The sequence below is a fragment of the Aphis gossypii genome, chromosome X (assembly GCF_020184175.1).
Source record: "Aphis gossypii isolate Hap1 chromosome X, ASM2018417v2, whole genome shotgun sequence".
Classification (NCBI taxonomy): Eukaryota; Metazoa; Arthropoda; class Insecta; order Hemiptera; family Aphididae; genus Aphis; species Aphis gossypii.
The window spans coordinates 54,698,989-54,722,008 of record NC_065533.1 but is presented as its reverse complement, the minus strand read 5'-3'; the positions used below and the strand labels follow the sequence as shown (position 1 = coordinate 54,722,008).

At 22.9% G+C, this 23,020-nt stretch overlaps 1 long non-coding RNA gene across 1 annotated transcript; it reads left to right on the top strand.

Moving 5' to 3' along the window:
• The first annotated feature begins 7,065 nt into the window (after positions 1 to 7,065).
• LOC126552033 (uncharacterized) lies at positions 7,066 to 7,918 on the top strand. Its single transcript, XR_007605886.1, has 2 exons — positions 7,066 to 7,245; positions 7,536 to 7,918. It is a non-coding gene; the product is annotated as an uncharacterized LOC126552033 (long non-coding RNA).
• Positions 7,919 to 23,020: the final 15,102 nt, after the last annotated feature.

The following is a 23,020-nucleotide window of genomic DNA, read 5'->3' as shown; positions in this document are numbered from 1 at the left end:
TGTTATATTAGTAATATATTAAAAAATATTATTATATAAGTGCCCGATTTCAAAACTGACCGCATAAATATAGATATGTCTATATCTTTAAGTTTTTTGAAGTATGAACATTCACCTTTTAGTAATAATTTATAAATATACCTTTATATCTATATTCAAAATTGTTTTATTGATAAATTTTAATGTCCAGTCAGCTGTCTATAGTTGTTTTATTCGAGTTAGGCCATATTTTAAGCCACTATGTATACAGCGACAAGATGAATGGTCATTGGTCACAGATATGTTATAAATCACTATTGATAATAATTATATTCAAAACGATAATAGACGCAGTATTTTGGGTTATAGATGTAACTATATTTATGCAGTTAGTTTTAAAATCGAGTACTTAGGTAGGTAAATAGTATTTAATATTTTTTCACGTATTACGAATAACAGTAATAACGAATGTGTAAAATAAACGCAATGCATTATTAAAGATAGTATATTTAATTATATTATTTTAAATGTATTATAGTTTATCTATATATCATATATGTAGCAATTAAACGTTAATATTATATTTGCAGTATATTATTTAATATTTCCTGTCGAGATACAATACGACCTACCTCGGTAGGTGACGCTCGATACCGGCGTCAGCTTGTCGCCAAAAGACCGAACACACACAAAAAAAACTTCATACAATAAGTATGTAGGTATATACATTTTATTATTATCGTATTCTGCCTTATTTATACAAAGGACTTGGCGTTCCAATGGTCCCTGGCAGGAACTTCCTGCCGTCAATGAACAATGATTGATCACTTTTTGTACTAATACCACGAATAGCCCAAGAGGCACGTTTTTTTTATGATTACAATAATATAATATTGATCTCTGTAAGTATAAAATAAATACATAAAATGTGTGAAGAAGCCGTTAAATACGATCAACGCATAATAAAAATCGACCGAAACTCTGAACTCGTTTAAATTTCTTTCGTGGTTATATCTTCAATAATTAGACGAACATACCGAGAGGTTAATCAATACCATGTGCATCACACATACACAGGCACCACAATCTTAATAGGCGTATATATATCATAATAGTATACATACATATTAGAATATATTATCCTATTATAAGTAATCGAAATTTTTTATCGGTTTTTACTTTTTAAATATTTTGAGCTCATTAGAATTAAATACTTATGATTGCATTTCTTTTATAATTGGCCATATTCTTAGAATCTATAAAACATGATGGAATATTTTTTATCTAGCTATAAAGGTACATTATAAACGCACATTTAAATTTCGTAATATACCTTTTATAATAGTATTATACATTTATACCTACTTAATATTTTTATTTTTTTAATACTATGTTATGACATGAGTTTATCATAAGTAGTTTATAAAAGTTGAGCTATAATATTAAATAGACTATTTAAATAATCCAATAAGCGTTAACTTACAAATAACTTAGAACGATAGTTCAAACTGTATATTAAAATACTATATTTTTACATTTGAAACATAGAATAAGTATATTTATTATCTTGTATCCAAGACAAATAATATACTCTGCAAAACTTTTTATATAAAATATTATAAAATAAAATAATAATAATAATTTAAAATTTTTACGAATCTTCTGAATGTAATAGATGTATAAGAATCATTTTTATATTTTAGAAGTCAGATGAACATTGAACACATTGCTTAAATCATTTTCGAAATAAAACTAGTAAATTGAAATCTCTTATCTTAATAAAAAATAAACATAATTTATTATTCTCACTCAATATCAAGAACGAATTAACTTTTACTCTATTTTTTTTTTCTGGAATTAATATTAACATTTTAGCAACTGTTACTCACATTTTCATATGTAATACTAATAACAACAATGATGAATGTGTAAAATAAAAGCAATGCATTATTATTAAAGATAGTATATTCGATTATATTATTTTAAATATTTTTAGTTAACATATTATATAAAATATAGCAAGTAAACGTTAGTATTATATTTGCAGTATATTATACCGACACTGGCGTCAGTTTGTCGCTCGTTCGAGATATTTGATCGACCAAAAGACCGAACAAACACAAAAAAAAATTCATACAATAGGTATACACATTTTATTATTATCGTATTCTACCTTATTTATAATATGAATATAAAATATATAAAATGAATTATTACTAAAAAAGGATCGACATAATAATCTCGAATTTCTTAATATACAACAGAAATTATTATTGTTTTATGAGATTATTACTAGAAATATACGATAAAGTAATATTGATATTATCGTGATTTAAATTAAATTTTAAAACTTAGTGTCAATATGTTTACACTTTTAATCATTTCAAACTTTTAACTTTTTCCTGGTTATATTAAATAAAAAAAAACTATTTTAGCCTATAGTAAGGAAATTCAATTAAATAACGGATAGGTACATAACAAAATAGAATATATCAATAAAACCAATATATATTATATAGGTACCTATACATTTTTAATACCAAATAAATAATAATAACTTTATAACAGTATGTTAATTATAAGTTAACAACAATAATATTTATTAAAAATGTATTATTTTTACAAGATGCAATTTATATTTTATACTGCGTAGTGCATACCCTTGCGTTCTTTTAGGAAAATGTAGTATGAGACCGCTAATTAAAATCAAAAGCTAGTATAAGAGCTGAGTTCCCTTGCGTTCCCGCCCAAGTCGATATACCGATTACCGAATGTTTAATTAATGGCATGTGATGCACATATAGACTCCACTATCTTAAATAGGCGTCTATATATTATAATAGTATACTTAGGTAGGTATATATTATTTAAATATATTACCATATTATAATAGGAAATCGATATTTTTTATCAACTTATATGCTTATACTACATATACACTCACATTTAAATTTTGTAATATACCTTCTATAATAGTAATTGCATTTCTTTTATAATTGGCCATATTCTTAGAATCTATAGAACATGATGGAATATTTTTTATCTACTTATAAAGGGTACATTACCTATACACGTACATTTAAATTCCGTAATATACATTCTATAATAGTATTATATTTAATATTTTAGTTTTTTAGTATTATGTTGTGAGTTTATTATGAGTAGTCTATAAAAGTTTATCTATAATATTAAATAAGTTATTTAAATAATCGAATCAGCATATAAGCTTAAAAACTATAGTTTGAACTGTATATTAAAATACTATATTTTTATACTTGGAACATAGAATAAGTATATTTATTATTCTATATCCAAGACAATTAATATACTCTGCAAAACTTTTTATATAAAATATTATAAAATAAAATAATAGTAATAATTTAAAATTTTTACGAATCTTAGGTGTGTAAAAATAACACACTTCTAATCATTTTGGACACTTATTGATATTTGGCAGAACCATAAAAAGCATGTAGTTTTCTTGATTTGACATATAAAACCAATTTTTAAAAAAGTGGACGTATTATGTTTGGCCTTTTAGGCCATCGATATATTGTAATGTGTAATATTATAATATACATTCATCTTTTCTAAAACACAGCTTTGTATAATGTGACTATAAGCAATTAACAGATATTATAATATGAAAAACATGTTTCCCTATGGCTTATGCTCAATGTCGATTAACGTACAATTGCTTATTAGCAATGCTACGATTTGTATGCAACAGCGTGTTTTTTTTTGCTACTTCCAAATGGAATAAATTTTAGCGAGTAATGTCCGTGATTTATATTATTGTGATGAATATGGTTCTATTATTATTTTGCACGTTTTTGCATATATTGAGCTTAATGCATATTTTTGCATATTTAGTATGATTATATTTATTGTATTCAAGCCGATAATTAAAAAAAAAATGCAGTGATCGTAGCATATAATATACATATTTCTACTAGGTGTTGAATAAGAATTATAAATTTTATTACTGCTCGTAAAATAAATAATTAAAATTTTAGTACGTATTATATGACAATCAGTTAATCACTGATGTATTTCAATAAATAAATATATATTTGTATGTATATTTAAAAAATTAAAATGTATATTTTACATTTTTTTATTGCGTACAAATCCTAGCCCTGCTTATTAGATCGTATATACCTATACAACCGGGGGAGGTACCGAGGTGGGAATATGATGGTGACAACCTGTAGGTATTACATTTTAGGAGCATACGCAACATTTTAATATTTAAGTATAAATAGTTCTTAATATTATAATGAACAACTCATACAAAATCACATATTTATATAAAATATATATAAATGTATATATATATATAAAATATAGGTAACGTCATTCCTTAATTTTTATATAATTTATTCAATAACAAGCTCGAGGGTGTTTTATTCTACCTACAGTAAAAATCTAAGAGAACTTAATTATTTTTCCTTATAAAAGAATTAATAGTTTCTTTAATTTTAATGGCAGGTAAAAAGTAAGATTTAGATAAAGTTTTATATTTAAAACTATTTACTTGTAAAAATAAACAAATAATATTTTAAATTAAACTAGGTATGATAAATTACAAATAAACATAATAAAATTGTAATTTTCTAATAGTTAAGACTTTTAGCTGAATCACCGTGTGTATATCTAAAACATAATATATCGTAATAAAGCACTTATTAAATGACTAACTAAAAAAAAAAAAAATTAAAACTAGTAAATCTAGATAATATTGTATTTATCTGGTCAATTATTAATATTATACGGATAACAAAATCCCATGTCGGAAATGACTAAGATAATAAATAATGAATACGACTTGGAAATAATAATTGTGTTGAATATTATTATAGCTAACCAATTATATTTATAATAATTGATTTAATCCGTTCGAATATATTATACAGTTCGAGATATGATTATTTTAAATATTTTAATCACAATATATTATATCAAAAATGATAGTCTTTATCCCATATCTGACCTTTCGTATTTTCAACGGATATCGGGTCATAAGTGTGTTTAAATCATTATCTGATGTTTATGTAAACATATACTTATTATCAACTATGTATGAGTCAAAATTAAAATCATGTAATACTGTTTAATATATATCGTACTTGATGTTAATAATGATGGTTTCGACAGAAATCTATATTTTTAAATAACGACGTGTAACTACACTATACCTACTATCCTGTGTGCAAAATCCAAACCCAAGGACATCGCATAGATGTAATTTTGTGATCTACTATGTTCATAGCTAGTGCTTAGCCGCTTAGCGATAATCTAGAGATAATAATAAGTTTGCTAATGCCAAGTCGAGTAATATTGAATTTAACAATCGCTGAGAAGTTATGTTTACCATACATATATTTATCATCATTATGTAAATTCTACGTGATATCAATAGCTAACTACCCTAGGTAATCTGTTGGTGATTATAGCGACCACGTTCAGTGGCGTATTTAGGATTTGGTCCAGGGGGGGATATAAGTTGGAAAACATAATTTCCTCGACGGTGAGGGGGTACACTTACCAATGTTATTAAACTTACTAGTAAAAAAAGTACCAAGGGGGGGATCTATCCCCCCCCGTAAATACACCACTGACCACGTTAACCTCTATGCGATGTTCAAAAAGTACCTGATAAACTTCTATTAGAAGTCACACTAAATTATGTAATTGTGATTATAGGATATATTTTATAATATATTCAAATTAAATAATGTAGTAATAAAAAAAAGTTTTCTTATTTTGAAAATAATAATACATATCATTTACAGATCAATATAGGTATCCCATTATAATAGAAAAAATGTATAATAATATTATACATCAATATATAATTATAACAGAAAAAAATCTATAATAATATAGGTAACATATAAAATATAAATCATTACAATAGAAAAAATGTATTACTTAAACGTATAATGTATATTATATATTATAGATTATTCGTAGCAAAACAATAAATTCAAAATAAAAATCACACTCGTTCTATTATAATATTATAGACTCTAGTATAGAGCGCTGCTTAGTGCGTTAAATTCTTTATATGGACTACCACAGATGATGCTGAGAGTTCGTCTTGCAGAAAGGTGCATATCTTTCGCATATGTTCCTAATACTGAATTTTACGTTTTAAGTCACCCTCGTGAATGTAATACCCTCTATATAGGTATATCTACAGTATAATCTGACCAACTGTCCACTATACTTGGTTCAAAAACGGATTTTTTGAATGTTTTGTATTTAAAAAGAAATCGTATTTGTCCTATTCACGTACGCAGCACTGCGTTTAAGTCTTTGTAAACCACGCAGGCGGCGAGCGGCGGCGCTGGAATGATCGTCTTTTCCGAAAGATGCATCTTTCGCATATGTTCCTAATACCGAATTGTACGTCTTAAGTGACCTTCGTGAATAATATACTCTATATAGGTATATCTACTGTATAATCTGACCGACTGTTCACTACACTCGGACACTCGGTTCGAAAACGATTTTTTGAATGTTTTGTATTTAAAAGAAATCGTATTTGTCCTATTCACGTACAACATTGTAAACTACATCTGGCGTAGGGATGATTGTCCTGCCAACAAGGCGATTTTCGCATATGTTCCTAATACTGAATTTTTCGATTTATGTCACCCTCTTAAATAAAGCCATCTGCAGCATTATAATTTGACCGCGGTCGCACACTGCCGTTCGAAAACTTTTAGTTATATAAAATAATTAATTATTACTGATTTGCATGAGGTATACATCAAAGATACATTAAATATGTACCTATTAACTTCAATTATTACTATCTATCCACCTAATTCAACAACTTTATTTATTCTAATCAAGAACAACCTTTTGTCTAAAATGAACTTATAACGTTATAAGTTCAAACCTATGCTCTAATAAATTGAAAAATTAAGTTTGGTACATGCATATTAACTGTGTAGTTAAACACTATATCCCCCTTCTCTTTAAAATAAATGTATACATAATATAATAAATCTGTACTTAATAATTATAATTATTATTGTTTAACTATTTTTCCCTAGTTACCTGACTACTATTTATAAATAACAGTAAAATTGTCGGTTCACTGAAATTTAACATTCAAAATAGTATATTAATTGTCGTGTATAAATTGATAATATCGCTCCCGAGTTTTTGCACCCCAAATTATTTCCACGAAGACAGTTTTGGAGTTTGCTGTATAAAACACACCATTGCTGAAAACGCGTAAATCAAACTACGGTAATTAATACGTAATTAATAATTACGGTTAGTAGCTTATACCTCTTTGATTATAACAATCAGTTAGTTTTTTTTAATGCATATTTGCATTTATTTAGATCTTTGCTATTAGCTTTTGCGCATTTAATAAAAATTTTCAATTCATCTTCACGGGGTAGTTTGATATATTTTGATACCACCTTGCCCTAATAATAAATAAATTATCATTATAAATAATATATTATTTATAAATTTTTAAATTATTATACATACGGCTATTACTTTCACTGTCTCGGTAACAACTATTTCAGCTACTTTTGCTGAAGCAGTGAGACAGCAAATTTATTAAAAGTTAAGCTCTGTGATATTCCGCTGTTATTGATTCACGGAACAACGAATTATGAACTTCGTGGTGCTATCTGTTTTCATCGTGGTAAAAGTGGTTTAAGGACTTCAATTGGGCACTATACAGTATATGTAAAAAGAAGCAGTGATCGTCAATAGGAACTTTTCGATGATATGAAAAAAAACCTGTTCCAGTTAAGGACACAACAACCATAATGTGTGAATTTTTAGTTTATACAGTTTGACAATTTGTTGTACCTTTTATTATATTTATTATTTTAACTTTTATAATTATTATTTTAAATATTTAACAATAAATAAGAATAAGATTAATATTTTAAAAATGTAATTGCTATGTAAGAATTTATTTATAAGATAGATATAAAAAAAATTAATGCAATAAAATTATGTACAAGTCACTACTCATTATACCTCATTATACTCACTAACATCATATAGTTAATTCAAATTATAACTATAATACTTTACTTATATAATTTTATATTTTATTCTAGAGGAATCACATTTCTTTGGAGTTTTTGAATGTGGCAGCTGTTTCGTCACTGTACTTATATTATTATTTTTGTTTAATTATATCACTAATAATTGAATTAAACAATTTTTCCCTATAGTAGAATATAATAGCTATTTCTAAAAAAACTTCCACTGACTTTAGGGTCCTTCATAAATACGCATTGCGAAGGTTTTGGTATGTATTCTTAAATTATAAAAATGTATCATAATATTATATTCAGATTATCATAAAAATCATAGTATATTGTGTTATACTATAGTATTAAACCATATTATGTAAGAGATGTCATTGATATTAAGCCATTGCAAAGTAAAATGTGTAATGAACACTATGAATAATATGAAATATAAGGGATCAAATATAAATTAACATGACATTCTTTGTTAAAAATTCATTGTTAGATATTTAAACAGAATAAAAAATTTCCGAATTTTGAAATTCAATATAGAAAAGCCAAAATGTTAATTTAAATTTAAAATAATATCAACATTTAACATGCTTCAAAAAACAACGTAAAACATGTAGCATCAAAAATAATAAATTTACACATACAAAAAAAATACACTTTAATTATATTACATGATTACGATTTGATACTCTGGGAAAATGCGATTTGTCGGGCGAGAGAGTGACGTGCGAATTCCGGGTGTAGTCGTGCAAATTCATGCTAATTACGTGCTAAATATTGGTACAGGAAAAATTTTGAAAATCGCATTATTTAAGTTTTGTGGGGGGATGGGGAAATGTACAAAAAATAAAATGCGATTTGTCGGGCGAGAGAGTGGCGTGCAAATTCCGGGAATAATCGTGCAAATTCATGCTAATTACGTGCTAAATATTGGCACAGGAATTAATTCTGATTTGCCTTTATTTATGTTTGGCGGGGCTGGTGAAATATTTCTTCAGCCCCCCATGGATATTTTTAGATTTTACGCACAATCTAAAATCGTGCAAATTACAAAAAAAGTCGTGGAAATTCATGCTAATTATATGCTAAATAATTGCATAAAAAAATTATTATAATAAAAAAGTGGGAGGGGGCTGGAGAAACGTACGTGTCCGGACTACACTGAACACGAACTACAAACACACACACACACACATACAATGTACTATACTCTTTTTTACACTTGAAACATTTGGCTAAATTTTGTCAGTACTTCTAATCTTATAGTAAAATAAGACAAATCATCAGACAAATGTTCTTTTGTCCATTTTAAATTATCAAAATAACAATCAAAAACGTAACAATTAAATTTTTAAAACTATGTATTATTGTATTAACTATTAGTATAGATTGTATCACAGATAAAATAAAACTAAACGTTATTTTTTAACATAAAATTAACGTCTTATCACAGATTAATGAAAACTTAAATCATTTTATTTTTATCTGTGGATTTTGGTCAAATCTAAATATACCAATATTTGTAATTTTGTAACAATTTTGAAAAAATGACAATTTATTATTAGTAGTTTTTGGCAGTTCTAAATAAATAAATATAATATTTTTCAAAGTAAAGTCCATAGTTTCATATGAAAATATACCTGATAAATGCAATGGAACTATACAATATGATTATTTATTTTCAATTTTATTTCACCAAGATATCATTGTTTTTGATATTTATACTAAGCACGTTATTATTATTCAGAGTTGTTTACTATAGGCAAAAATGCCGCACTTTGCAAACTCTGTTTGAAACTATAGCTACAACTACAACACATGATCTCGTGTAATTTAACTAATAGTGTCATGATATTATTGTCTGTAGTGGCGGAAATAAACAGCTTCAAATACGAACACTTGACATACTATATTATTCTGTGGGTGCCGGCAGCTGGTCCCAATAAGAGCACACAGCACGTATCGTTTATAATATATAAACGAATAAATAAGCCGAGTATGTACTCAATACCTAAAATGCACATTCCGACAATAGAATCGAAACCATCATCAATTTAATCCCGTGTGGCAGTGTCTAATCTAAACAAAAAATCCCATTTAAATTTCCTTTATTTCCATTGGGTCGAGTGCAGCTCAAACGAAAACTGCAGCTGTAACGACAATACCCATATTATAACAAAACCGGTCATTTATCTCACACTCAGTATCATGCGATAAAAGATTGTGTTTGAATGTTTTTCGTACACGGTATACCACCAGTAATCTTTTACGATATTCCTTTAGTATAGTAGAATTTCATACTTAAGTGTTGAAAGTTATCAATAATAAAATTCTTAAATGAAAATTAGAATTAAGTAGGTACATATCTAAAGAAAGCGATTAGAATGAATACTTAATTTTTATTAGAAAATTAAAAGTAAATTGTCATATTTACACGTAATAAGAGTTGATAATAACATTTTTTGATTTTTTAAATTAATATATTCATTTTACTCAATATGTAGTATTATAGTTTTTTTAAATTTAATAATGATTCTAATGGTTTAGGTTTCAAGAGTATAAAATAAATACATAAATTTCAATTAGAAAATTAAAAGTAAAATTGTCATATTTACACGTAATAAGAGTTGATAATAACATTTTATTTGATTTTTTAAATTTAATATATTCATTTTACTCAATATGTAGTTATTATAGTTTTTTTAAATTTAAAAATGATTCTAATGGTTTAGGTTACAAGTGTGTAAAATAATACTTAAATTTTTATTAGAATATTAAAAGTAAATTGTCATATTTACACGTAATAAGAGTTGATAATAACATTTTATTTGTTTTTTAAAAAGTAATACATTCATATTACTCAATAAGTAGTATTATAGTTTTTTTAAATTTAAAAATGATTCTAATGGTTTAGGTTTCAAGTGTTTAAAAATAAATACATAAATTTTTATTAGAAAATTAAAAGTAAAATTGTCATATTTACACGTAATAAGAGTTGATAATACATTTTATTTGTTTTTTTAAATTTAATATATTCATTTTACTCAATATGTAAATTCAGTTTTTTTAAATTCAAAAATGATTCTAATGCTTTAGGTTTCAAGTGTATAAAATAAATACATAAATTTTTATTAGAAAATTAAAAGTAAAATTGTCATATTTACACGTAATAAGATTGATAATAACATTTTATTTGATTTTTTAAATTTAATATATTCATTTTACTCAATATGTAGTATTATAGTTTTTTTAAATTTAAAATGATTCTAATGGTTTAGGTTACAAGTGTGTAAAATAAATACTTATAAATTTTTATTAGAATATTAAAAGTAAAATTGTCATATTTACACGTAATAAGAGTTGATAATAACATTTTATTTGTTTTTTAAAATGTAATACATTCATATTACTCAATAAGTAGTATTATAGTTTTTTTAAATTTAAAAATGATTCTAATGGTTTGGGTTTCAAGTGTTTAAAATAAATACATAAAGTTTTATTAGAAAATTAAAAGTAAAATTGTCATATTTACACGTAATAAGAGTTGATAATAACATTTTATTTGTTTTTTTTAATTAATATATTCATTTTACTCAATATGTAAATTTATAGTTTTTTTAAATTTAAAAATGATTCTAATGGTTTAGGTTTCAAGTGTGTAAAATAAATACTCTAATTTTTATTAGAAAATTAAAAGTAAAATTGTCATATTTACACGAATAAGAGTTGATAATAACATTTTATTTTGTTTTTAAATTTAATATATTCATTTTACTCAATATGTAGAATTACAGTTTTTTTTAAATTCAAAAATGATTCTAATGCTTTAGGTTTCAAGTGTATAAAATAATACATAAATTTTTATTAGAAAATTAAAAGTAAAATTGTCATATTTACACGTAATAGAGTTGATAATAACATTTTATTTGTTTTTTTAAATTAATATATTCATTTTACTCAATATGTAGAATTACAGTTTTTTTAAATTCAAAAATGATTCTAATACTTTAGGTTTCAAGTGTATAAAATAAATACATAAATTTTTATTAGAAAATTAAAAGTAAAATTGTCATATTTACACGTAATAAGATTTGATAATAACATTTTATTTGATTTTTTAAATTTAATATATTCATTTTACTCAATATGTAGTATTATAGTTTTTTTAAATTTAAAAATGATTCTAATGGTTTAGGTTACAAGTGTGTAAAATAAATACTTAAATTTTTATTAGAAAATTAAAAGTAAAATTGTCATATTTACACGTAATAAGAGTTGATAATAACATTTTATTTGTTTTTTAAAATGTAATACATTCATATTACTCAATAAGTAGTATTATAGTTTTTTTAAATTTAAAAATGATTCTAATGGTTTAGGTTTCAAGTGTTTAAAATAAATACTCTAATTTTTATTAGAAAATTAAAAGTAAAATTGTCATATTTACACGTAATAAGAGTTGATAATAACATTTTATTTGTTTTTTTAAATGTAATATATTCATTTTACTCAATATGTAGTTTTATAGTTTTTTTAAATTTAAAAATGATTCTAATGGTTTAGGTTTCAAGTGTTTAAAATAAATACATAAATTTTTATTAGAAGATTAAAAGTAAAATTGTCATATTTACACGTAATAGGAGTTGATAATAACATTTTATTTGTTTTTTTAAATGTAATATATTCATTTTACTCAATATGTACTTTTATAGTTACTTAAAATTTAAAAATGATTCTAATGGTTTAGGTTTCAAGTGTTTAAAATAAATACATAAATTTTTATTAGAAAATTAAAAGTAAAATTGTCATATTTACACGTAATAAGAGTTGATAATAACATTTTATTTGTTTTTTTAAATTTAATACATTCATTTTACTCAATATGTAGTATTATAGTTTTTTTAAATTCAAAAATGATTCTAATGCTTTAGGTTTCAAGTGTTTAAAATAAATACATAAATTTTTATTAGAAAATTAAAAGTAATTTGTCATATTTACACGTAATAGGAGTTGATAATAACATTTTATTTGTTTGTTTTTTTAAATGTAATATATTCATTTTACTCAATATGTACTTTTATAGTTACTTAAAATTTAAAAATGATTCTAATGGTTTAGGTTTCAAGTGTTTAAAATAATACATAAATTTTTATTAGAAAATTAAAGTAAAATTGTCATATTTACACGTAATAAGAGTTGATAATAACATTTTATTTTTTTTTTTTAAATTTAATACATTCATTTTACTCAATATGTAGTATTATAGTTTTTTTAAATTCAAAAATGATTCTAATGCTTTAGGTTTCAAGTGTTTAAAATAAATACATAAATTTTTATTAGAAAATTAAAAGTAAAATTGTCATATTTACACGTAATAAGAGTTGATAATAACATTTTATTTGTTTTTTTAAATTTAATATATTCATTTTACTCAATATGTAGAATTACAGTTTTTTTAAATTCAAAAATGATTCTAATGCTTTAGGTTTCAAGTGTATAAAATAAATACATAAATTTTTATTAGAAAATTAAAAGTAAAATTGTCATATTTACACGTAATAAGAGTTGATAATAACATTTCATTTGTTTTTTTAAATTTAATATATTCATTTTACTCAATATGTAGAATTACAGTTTTTTTAAATTCAAAAATGATTCTAATGCTTTAGGTTTCAAGTGTATAAATAAATACATAAATTTTATTAGAAAATAAAAGTAAAATTGTCATATTTACACGTAATAAGATTTGATAATAACATTTTATTTGATTTTTTAAATTTAATATTTCATTTTACTCAATATGTAGTATTATAGTTTTTTTAAATTTAAAAATGATTCTAATGGTTTAGGTTACAAGTGTGTAAAATAAATACTTAAATTTTATTAGAAAATAAAAGTAAAATTGTCATATTTACACGTAATAAGAGTTGATAATAACATTTTATTTGTTTTTTTAAAATGTAATACATTCATTTACTCAATAAGTAGTATTATAGTTTTTTTAAATTTAAAAATGATTCTAATGGTTTAGGTTTCAAGTGTTTAAAATAAATACTCTAATTTTTATTAGAAAATTAAAAGTAAAATTGTCATATTTACACGTAATAAGAGTTGATAATAACATTTTATTTGTTTTTTTAAATGTAATATATTCATTTTACTCAATATGTAGTTTTATAGTTTTTTTAAATTTAAAAATGATTCTAATGGTTTAGGTTTCAAGTGTTTAAAATAAATACATAAATTTTTATTAGAAGATTAAAAGTAAAATTGTCATATTTACACGTAATAGGAGTTGATAATAACATTTTATTTGTTTTTTTAAATGTAATATATTCATTTTACTCAATATGTACTTTTATAGTTACTTAAAATTTAAAAATGATTCTAATGGTTTAGGTTTCAAGTGTTAAAATAAATACATAAATTTTTATTAGAAAATTAAAAGTAAAATTGTCATATTTACACGTAATAAGAGTTGATAATAACATTTTTTTGTTTTTTTTTAAATTTAATACATTCATTTACTCAATATGTAGTATTATAGTTTTTAAATTCAAAAATGATTCTAATGCTTTAGGTTTCAAGTGTTTAAAATAAATACATAAATTTTTATTAGAAAATTAAAAGTAAATTTGTCATATTTACACGTAATAGGAGTTGATAATAACATTTTATTTGTTTTTTTAAATGTAATATATTCATTTTACTCAATATGTACTTTTATAGTTACTTAAAATTTAAAAATGATTCTAATGGTTTAGGTTTCAAGTGTTTAAAATAAATACATAAATTTTTATTAGAAAATTAAAAGTAAAATTGTCATATTTACACGTAATAAGAGTTGATAATAACATTTTATTTGTTTTTTTAAATTTAATACATTCATTTTACTCAATATGTAGTATTATAGTTTTTTTAAATTCAAAAATGATTCTAATGCTTTAGGTTTCAAGTGTTTAAAATAAATACATAAATTTTTATTAGAAAATTAAAAGTAAAATTGTCATATTTACACGTAATAAGAGTTGATAATAACATTTTATTTGTTTTTTTAAATTTAATATATTCATTTTACTCAATATGTAGAATTACAGTTTTTTTAAATTCAAAAATGATTCTAATGCTTTAGGTTTCAAGTGTATAAAATAAATACATAAATTTTTATTAGAAAATTAAAAGTAAAATTGTCATATTTACACGTAATAAGAGTTGATAATAACATTTTCATTTGTTTTTTTAAATTTAATATATTCATTTTACTCAATATGTAGAATTACAGTTTTTTTAAATTCAAAATGATTCTAATGCTTTAGGTTTCAAGTGTATAAAATAAATACACTAAATTTTATTAGAAAATTAAAAGTAAAATTGTCATATTTACACGTAATAAGATTTGATAATAACATTTTATTTGATTTTTTAAATTTAATATATTCATTTTACTCAATATGTAGTATTATAGTTTTTTTAAAATTAAAAATGATTCTAATGGTTTAGGTTACAAGTGTGTAAAATAAATACTTAAATTTTTATTAGAAAATTAAAAGTAAAATTGTCATATTTACACGTAATAAGAGTTGATAATAACATTTTATTTGTTTTTAAAATTAATACATTCATATTACTCAATAAGTAGTATTATAGTTTTTTTAAATTTAAAAATGATTCTAATGGTTTAGGTTTCAAGTGTTTAAAATAAATACTCTATTTTATTAGAAAATTAAAAGTAAAATTGTCATATTTACACGTAATAAGAGTTGATAATAACATTTTATTTGTTTTTTAAATGTAATATATTCATTTTACTCAATATGTTTTATAGTTTTTTAAATTTAAAATGATTCTAATGGTTTAGGTTTCAAGTTTAAAAAAAAAATACATAAATTTTTATTAGAAGATTAAAAGTAAATTGTCATATTTACACGTAATAGGAGTTGATAATAACATTTTATTTGTTTTTTTAAATGTAATATATTCATTTTACTCAATATGTACTTTTATAGTTACTTAAAATTTAAAAATGATTCTAATGGTTTAGGTTTCAAGTGTTTAAATAAATACTCATAATTTTTATTAGAAAATTAAAAGTAAAATTGTCATATTTACACGTAATAAGAGTTGATAATAACATTTTATTTGTTTTTTTAAATTTAATACATTCATTTTACTCAATATGTAGTATTATAGTTTTTTTAAATTCAAAAATGATTCTAATGCTTTAGGTTTCAAGTGTTTAAAATAAATACATAAATTTTATTAAAATTAAAAGTAAAATTGTCATATTTACACGTAATAATAAGTTGATAATAACATTTATTTGTTTTTTTTTTAATTTAATATATTCATTTTACTCAATATGTTTTATTATAGTTACTTTAAATTTTAAAATGATTCCAACGGTTATAGTTTTATCTGATTAAAGTGAAAACTTAATTATTTTATGAGCACATTTAAAGTTAATTTGTCATATTTTCACACATATACAAAGTGATAATATGATTTTATTGTTTTTTTTATATTATTTTTATCATTTTATTCAATAAGTATTATTATAGTTACTGTATATTTAAAAAGGGTTCTATTGATTTTAATTTCAACTGTGTATGATTGAAAGTAGTGCAAATGTTACAGGTTTTGTATCAAATGAAATTAATCTTCTGCTGGTCGTCTTGATCCTGTTTTCCACTTTTGATTTTCTTGTTTTTTGTTATGTGTATATGCTGATTATTGCTGCTAGATGTGTTTTTTTCCCCTGTATCTACTTTGCTGAAATTTTCCAGCCGTTTATCTTGTCAATCTGAAATGGAATACGATTATTTTTTGTTCCCTTATGTCTCAACAAGTTATTAAAAGTAGTTTAGTCCCTTATTGTTCATTTAGTTTTACGTTGACTTATGGCTTCAGATTGAAATCTGTGTGATTAAGTTTGCTCACAATTGATAGATTACTGCTTTGCTGTTATGGATTTTACTGGAATCGCCCAGCTGTTCCTCTTTTCTATCTGAAATTAAATATGATTAATTTGAGTTCACTTATGTACCTTTGTTTTATTTAATTGTTGATCATATTACCTATAAACTTTAACAGTAGGGTTGTTAAATTAAAAAGTCTAGTCCCGTTTCTGTATATTATTATTCGTGTCCGCTTATATCATAAGAGCAATGTACTATAGCCTGAGCTATAATCAATGACGGCAAGTAGAATATCATTTATTGAAAACTTACAAAATGATAAAAATATTTGTAATATTCTTACCATTTATTTATTTTACCTGTACTTCACTAACACTACCTTACCTTTTCACGGTTGCTCATACGGTGTTCATAATTTTGACTGATGAATTGTATTGATATATTTATATGTTTTGAAATATATTGTAGGCGATCAGGTACTGTCTGATGAATCTTAGAATAGAATTTTTTTTATTTCATTTGTTTTTAGTGTTGCTGTGTCGGTTTTTTATTTAAATTATTAACATAATATACCCGTTGTTATCATTATCAGTCATCAGTTTATCACTATTTGATAACATATTACAATAGAATTATTCTGAGGTATTACAAACAAAGATTTAGGTATAATCACATATCCGTCATCTGTGGGTTTATATATATTAAATTTTAGAAATGTTTTACGTAAAAATTCCCGTTTTCCGTCACTATTTGGTAGTTTTTCCCGATTCTTTTGAAAATTACTGGAAATTTCTTACTTTTAATTTCTATAATGCACCAGAGATATTCACTTTGCCATCGGAATCATTATTTCGACAAGTTATGGTGTACGCAGACGACAGACACAAAACAACACACACATCATTGTAAAATCAATCACTCCGTTCAGAATCTAAAACATTGTTTAATTGTTTAATAGTATTTAAACGTACTTATATACCTATATAGTACATTTGTATAAAATATTTACTATAAGTAATAATATAATATAATAACAAAGTTTCAAACATTTACTTTTATCACCGACTCAAGATATTAAAAACTTCAAAACTCAATTATCTCGAAATCGTAAATTTTTTAGTTACCTATTTCACTGATGTACCCCAATGCGAAATTTTTAATTGTACCTGGCGCTGTTTATTGTTATACAAATAAAAAAATTGTTTTAGAATTTAAGTATATATTATAATATTACTAGTATTATAGTATACAAATTAAAGCATTTCCTAAAATCATAGGTAGAAAAAAATTCAAGATGAAAAATGCAAAAAATTTTTCCTCCCCGGCGGGGAATCGAACCTCGGTCTTCCACGTGACAGGCGGGGATACTTACCACTATACTACCGACGAGTAAGTCCTGCAACTTCATGCTAATTACGTGCTACATATTGGCACAGGAATTAATTCTGATTTGTCTTTATTTATATTTGGCGGGACTGGTGAAATATTTCTTCAGCCCCCCATGGATATTTTTAGATTTTACGCACAATCTAAAATCGTGCAAATTACAAAAAAAGTCGTGGAAATTCATGCTAATTATATGCTAAATAATTGCATAAAAAAATTTTTATAATAAAAAAGTGGGAGGGGGCTGGAGAAACGTACGTGTCCGGACTACACTAAACACGAACTACACACACACACACACACACACACATACAATGTACTGTACTCTTTTTTACACTTGAAACATTTGGCTAAATTTTTGTCAGTACTTCTAATCTTATAGTAAAATAAGACAAATCATCAGACAAATGTTCTTTTGTCCATTTTAAATTATCAAAATAACAATCAAAAACGTAACAACTTAAATTTTTAAAACTATGTATTATTGTATTAACTATTAGTATAGATTGTATCACAGATAAAACTAATAACGTTATTTTTAACATAAAATTAACGTCTTATCACAGATTAAATGAAAAATTAAATCATTTTATTTTATCTGTGGATTTTGGTCAAATCTAAATATACCAATTATTTGTAATTTTGTAATTTGTATAAATAATAACGACTAGGTATCGAAATTTGAAAACTATCAATAGTGACCTTAAAACTATTGATATTGTACTGTAGTTTAACTGCTGTTTACTAAGGAAGTATGCCGTAATTACCATCCATTCAATTTTGAAAAAAATGACAATTTATTATTAGTAGTTTTTGGCAGTTCTAAATAAATAAATATAATATTTTTCAAAGTAAAGTCCATAGTTTCATATGAAAATATACCTGATAAATGCAATGGAACTATTCAATATGATTATTTATTTTCAATTTTTATTTCACCAAGATATCATTGTTTTGATATTTATACTAAGCACGTTATTAATTATTCAGAGTTGTTTACTATAGGCAAAAATGCCGCACTTTGCAAACTCTGTTTGAAACTATAGCTACAACTACAACACATGATCTCGTGTAATTTAACTAATAGTGTCATGATATTATTGTCTGTAGTGGCGGAAATAAACAGCTTCAAATACGAACACTTGACATACTATATTATTCTGTGGGTGCCGGCAGCTGGTCCCAATAAGAGCACACAGCACGTATCGTTTATAACATATAAACGAATAAATAAGCCGAGTATGTACTCAATACCTAAAATGCACATTCCGACAATAGGATCGAAACCATCATCAATTTAATCCCGTGTGGCAGTGTCTAATCTAAACAAAAATCCCATTTAAATTTCCTTTATTTCCATTGGGTCGAGTGCAGCTCAAACGAAAACTGCAGCTGTAACGACAATACCCATATTATAACAAAACCGGTCATTTATCTCACACTCAGTATCATGCGATAAAAGATTGTGTTTGAATGTTTTTCGTACACGGTATACCACCAGTAATCTTTTACGATATTCCTTTAGTATAGTAGAATTTCATACTTAAGTGTTGAAAGTTATCAATAATAAAAATTCTTAAATGAAAATTAGAATTAAGTAGGTACATATCTAAAGAAAGCGATTAGAATGAATACTTAAATTTTTATTAGAAAATTAAAAGTAAAATTGTCATATTTACACGTAATAAGAGTTGATAATAACATTTTATTTGATTTTTTAAATTTAATATATTCATTTTACTCAATATGTAGTATTATAGTTTTTTTAAATTTAATAATGATTCTAATGGTTTAGGTTTCAAGAGTATAAAATAAATACATAAATTTCAATTAGAAAATTAAAAGTAAAATTGTCATATTTACACGTAATAAGAGTTGATAATAACATTTTATTTGATTTTTTAAATTTAATATTTCATTTACTCAATATGTAGTATTATAGTTTTTTTAAATTTAAAAATGATTCTAATGGTTTAGGTTACAAGTGTGTAAAATAAATACTTAAATTTTTATTAGAATATTAAAAGTAAAATTGTCATATTTACACGTAATAAGAGTTGATAATAACATTTTATTTGTTTTTTAAAATGTAATACATTCATATTACTCAATAAGTAGTATTATAGTTTTTTTAAATTTAAAAATGATTCTAATGGTTTAGGTTTCAAGTGTTTAAAATAAATACATAAATTTTTATTAGAAAATTAAAAGTAAAATTGTCATATTTACACGTAATAAGAGTTGATAATAACATTTTATTTGTTTTTTTAAATTTAATATATTCATTTTACTCAATATGTAGAATTACAGTTTTTTTAAATTCAAAAATGATTCTAATGCTTTAGGTTTCAAGTGTATAAAATAAATACATAAATTTTTATTAGAAAATTAAAAGTAAAATTGTCATATTTACACGTAATAAGATTTGATAATAACATTTTATTTGTTTTTTAAAATGTAATACATTCATATTACTCAATAAGTAGTATTATAGTTTTTTTAAATTTAAAAATGATTCTAATGGTTTGGGTTTCAAGTGTTTAAAATAAATACATAAAGTTTTATTAGAAAATTAAAAGTAAAATTGTCATATTTACACGTAATAAGAGTTGATAATAACATTTTATTTGTTTTTTTAAATGTAATATATTCATTTTACTCAATATGTAAATTTATAGTTTTTTTAAATTTAAAAATGATTCTAATGGTTTAGGTTTCAAGTGTGTAAAATAAATACTCTAATTTTTATTAGAAAATTAAAAGTAAAATTGTCATATTTACACGAAATAAGAGTTGATAATAACATTTTATTTGTTTTTTTAAATTTAATATATTCATTTTACTCAATATGTAGAATTACAGTTTTTTTAAATTCAAAAATGATTCTAATGCTTTAGGTTTCAAGTGTATAAAATAAATACATAAATTTTATTAGAAAATTAAAAGTAAAATTGTCATATTTACACGTAATAAGAGTTGATAATAACATTTTATTTGTTTTTTTAAATTTAATATATTCATTTTACTCATATGTATTTTACAGTTTTTTTAAATTCAAAAATGATTCTAATGCTTTAGGTTTCAAGTGTATAAAATAAATACATAAATTTTTATTAGAAAATTAAAAGTAAAATTGTCATATTTACACGTAATAAGATTTGATAATAACATTTTATTTGTTTTTTAAAATGTAATACATTCATATTACTCAATAAGTAGTATTATAGTTTTTTTAAATTTAAAAATGATTCTAATGGTTTGGGTTTCAAGTGTTTAAAATAAATACATAAAGTTTTATTAGAAAATTAAAAGTAAAATTGTCATATTTACACGTAATAAGAGTTGATAATAACATTTTATTTGATTTTTTAAATTTAATATATTCATTTTACTCAATATGTAGTATTATAGTTTTTTTAAATTTAAAAATGATTCTAATGGTTTAGGTTACAAGTGTGTAAAATAAATACTTAAATTTTTATTAGAAAATTAAAAGTAAAATTGTCATATTTACACGTAATAAGAGTTGATAATAACATTTTATTTGTTTTTTAAAATGTAATACATTCATATTACTCAATAAGTAGTATTATAGTTTTTTTAAATTTAAAAATGATTCTAATGTTTAGGTTTCAAGTGTTTAAATAATACTCTAATTTTTATTAGAAATTAAAAGTAAAATTGTCATATTTACACGTAATAAGAGTTGATAATAACATTTTATTTGTTTTTTAAATGTAATATATTCATTTTACTCAATATGTAGTTTTTATAGTTTTTTAAAATTTAAAAATGATTCTAATGGTTTAGGTTTCAAGTGTTTAAATAAATACATAAATTTTTATTAGAGATTAAAAGTAAAATTGTCATATTTACACGTATAGGAGTTGATTAACATTTTTATTTGTTTTTTTTAAATGTAATATATTCATTTTACTCAATATGTACTTTTATAGTTACTTAAAATTTAAAATGATTCTAATGGTTTAGGTTTCAAGTGTTTAAAATAATACATAATTTTTATTAGAAAATTAAAAGTAAAATTGTCATATTTACACGTAATAAGAGTTGATAATAACATTTTATTTGTTTTTTTAAATTTAATACATTCATTTTACTCAATATGTAGTATTATAGTTTTTTTTAAATTCAAAAATGATTCTAATGCTTTAGGTTTCAAGTTAAAATAAATACATACTAATTTTATTAGAAAATTAAAAGTAAAATTGTCATATTTACACGTAATAAGAGTTGATAATAACATTTTATTTATTTGTTTTTTTTAATTTATATATTCATTTTACTCAATATGTTTTATTATAGTTACTTTAAATTTTAAAATGATTCCAACGGTTATAGTTTTATCTGATTAAAGTGAAAACTTAATTATTTATGAGCACATTAAAGTTAATTTTTCATATTTTCACACATATACAAGTGATAAATGATTTTATTGTTTTTTTTTTATATTATTTTTATCATTTTATTCAATAAGTATATTATAGTTTACTGTATATTTAAAAAGGTTTCTATTGATTTTAATTTCAACTGTGTATGATTGAAAGTAGTGCAAATGTTACAGGTTTTTGTATCAAATGAAATTAATCTTCTTCTGCTGGTCTCTTGATCCTGTTTTCCACTTTTGATTTTCTTGTTTTTGTTATGTGTATATGCTGATTATTGCTGCTAGATGTGTTTTTTTCCCCC